The 3,019-nt window shown below is 42.5% G+C and overlaps 1 long non-coding RNA gene across 1 annotated transcript in view; it reads left to right on the top strand.

Moving 5' to 3' along the window:
• The window catches only part of LOC125487447, a 3,303-nt gene extending 501 nt beyond the window's left edge, over positions 1 to 2,802 (top strand). The window contains exon 2 of the long non-coding RNA XR_007265902.1: positions 2,432 to 2,802. This is a non-coding gene — a long non-coding RNA (uncharacterized LOC125487447). The remainder of the gene's footprint in view (positions 1 to 2,431) is intronic.
• Positions 2,803 to 3,019: the final 217 nt, after the last annotated feature.

Here is a 3,019-nt window from a genome sequence, read left to right as displayed (position 1 = left end):
GGGATTGAACCCAGGTCCCTGGTGCTGTGAGGCAGTAGTGCTAACCACTGAGCCACTGTGCTGCCCTGTACTTCAGATTAAAATGAGGCATCACCCAAAAAAGGAAAAAAGTTCGGATCGGGGAGCAAATTGATGGTATGTAGTGAGGGGTTGAACCCTGGATGGAGACAGGTTGGAGTAAATACTTTTTTTAAAAAACAACTTTTCACACTGGTGGTCACACAGGTGAGTATCTCCAGAGTGATCGGGCCTTTTTGGCACAGTTTGTGCTTTTGAATCCAGCGAATCCTGTGAAATGAAAGCAAGGGCAGTGGGAGCACTCCTTGCCTTTCTCCTTTGATACAGCAACAAGTGACTGTGAACTTCCCAATCAATATCACAAATTGAGCAGATCCTCAAGAGACTTTGAAGGTTACATGAAGGTTAAAACCTTTGAAGGTTAAAAACTCATGAATGAGACTGGCCTTATTCCTTGGGGGCTGTGGGGGAGGGGTGACGATGGGGCACATAGTGGTACTGATAGTTCTTTCCACGATTGGAGACATTTGTGGCCCTTCTGTTGCGATGTCTCTGAGTTTTGTTAGACAGAGAGTTTTTACAAGGCAGAAAGCCACAGAAAGGGAGTGACTCACCTGAGGATCCCAGACTAGGTCGGTCAGTGTTCACAATACAACTTAGTGCTTCTGCAGGCATTGACTCTTACAGACGTTCCAATACGTAGGGTTTTAGTCCTTCCCACCCTGCTGCCAGGCTCGATGGGTCAGAAACTGAAGTCAATGGCGTCAAGCCCCAACATCCCAATGCTTGAACACTGCCCAGGGAGTTAAACAGCACCATTCCAGTACGAAGAATTTGAAGGCTAAATAGCTGCTCAGTGGATGCTCTCTCAAGAACACTGGTACCAATTAAAAGGTCCCTTGGCGGAAATTAATCCCAATATCTTTAGGCAATGCTGAAACAGCACTTTCAGCCAAACATCCCTACACTCCACTAAAGTTTCTGCACTATCCTTTCCACATACTCTATATGCAATATTTTCTTATCCAAATAGATTTTCTTAAAAGCAATTGTGGATCCTGACACTACCAGTGTCTCTGGTCAGCATTTCATGATTTAATAACCTCTTGACTGCTCTTGTCATCACCAGTGGTATTAAACTTTCCTAATTTTGAGTGCATTCATTAAATTTATGAACTTTCCCTTTCTAATAAATGGAGCCTCATCTTCTCCAGTCTCTCCTCCTATTAAAGCATCCAAACCCTGGTGCTGTCTTTGTAAATCTCATTTGCTTCCTCCTCCTCGCCCTCATGTCTTTCAATTGCAGAATGACATCTACTGTCAGACAATATGTTCTGAGTTTTACAAGCATGGGCTCGTTTTGTTTGGTCAGTACTCTGTCTATTGCAAACAGTAGGTGGGATGAGATGAAATGTGGTATTTAAATTTCAAGGCTGGTGCAGTTTCAAGACTGAAGGCCATACATCCCAGTGACTGGCAGGATATATCAAATGACATGTACCTTCGACTATTCGCAACAGGCAGAGTACTGACTGCACTCAACTCGACTCCTGGTAAAATTCAGAAAATAATCATTAAATGTTTGCTGTAATTCAGCAATTGGACTGCTTTTGTTTAACAATCCCAAGTGTGCCAGGAATAGCACTAAAAATTGAGTTCAGATTATTAGTTTGATTTGCAAATGTAACTGACTTATGCGTCATATATTCATATGAAAGTACCTTGCAAACAGGAGAAAGAAACAAGTACAAGCATTATATTGTTTTTGAATTAAGCAACAACACCATGGGGCAGCACGGTGGCTCAGTGGTTAGCATTGCTGCCTCACAGCACCAGGGACCTGGGTTCAATCCCACCCTCAGGTGACTGTCTGTGTGGAGTTTACACATTCTCCCTGTGTCTGCGTGGGTTTCCTCCGGGTGCTCCAGTTTCCTCCCAAAGTCCAAAAATGTGCAGGTTGGGGTGGATTGGCCATGCTAAATTGCCTGTCATGTTCAGGGATGTGTAGATTAGGGGGATGTGTCTGGGTGGGATGCTGCAAAGGTCAGTGTGGACTGGCTGGGCCAAAGGGCCTGTTTCCACACTGTAGGCATTCTATGATTCAAAGCATGGGAACAATAATTCACTGATATATTTCCCCATGGCAACTCCTTGGTTGGCAACTCAATTGATTGACCAATCAGCATCCTGTTCTTATCCAGCATAAATTTTGGCTCCTTTTTTGAAATTTGGTTTTCTTGCACCTGTCCTGATGAGGACAAGATGAAAAGCTTCAATAGTATGTCTTTTATAATTTAGTGTCTACTGTTCTCTGTATTCTTCCTCTTATAATGTCTTGCTCCACATTTCCCTAAATTAAATGTCATTGGACAGCTGGACGTCCTATCTATGTTCCTGTCTATTTACTCCACAGCGATACAGGAAAACATTCCAAGCTTTCGTACAGGAGCAACTATGGAGCAAAGTTTGAAACCAAGCCATAGAAGGCGATATTAGAATAACTTGATCCAGCAGATAGCTTTTAAGGTGTGCTGGCATGGAGACAGAAGGGTAACAAGACTTGAGAGGAAATTGCAGAACATAAGTTCCAAGCAACTAAAGACACATTTGCCAATTGTGAAGCAATGAAAATCGGCAATGCTCAAGTAGCCAGAACTGGAGGCGTTCAATCACGTTGGAGTTTACTACGACTGCTACTTTCTTGCCATCTGCAAATTTTGACAGTGTATCCTCTATCAGAGTCTATATGTATTGGTCACTGGTGATAAATATCTATTGACAGTTGCTCGCTGTTTTCAATTCTTTAATCCTGACTATCTGTGCTGCTGTGTTCCTTCAAGTGCTGTGAACCAGATGTTTAGCAAATTTGAAAACTTTTGTACACAGCATCCACTATCTTTCCTTTATTTGTGCCGTTTAATGTTTTGTTGTGTAGCTATTACATTTGACAGATGACTTACTACGTGTTCTCAAGTAATCCATGTCTTTTGAAATGAGTACT

This window comes from Rhincodon typus, chromosome 41 (genome assembly GCF_021869965.1).
Source record: "Rhincodon typus isolate 14 chromosome 41, sRhiTyp1.1, whole genome shotgun sequence".
NCBI classification, from domain to species: Eukaryota; Metazoa; Chordata; class Chondrichthyes; order Orectolobiformes; family Rhincodontidae; genus Rhincodon; species Rhincodon typus.
This window is presented reverse-complemented; position numbering and strand designations above follow the sequence as displayed.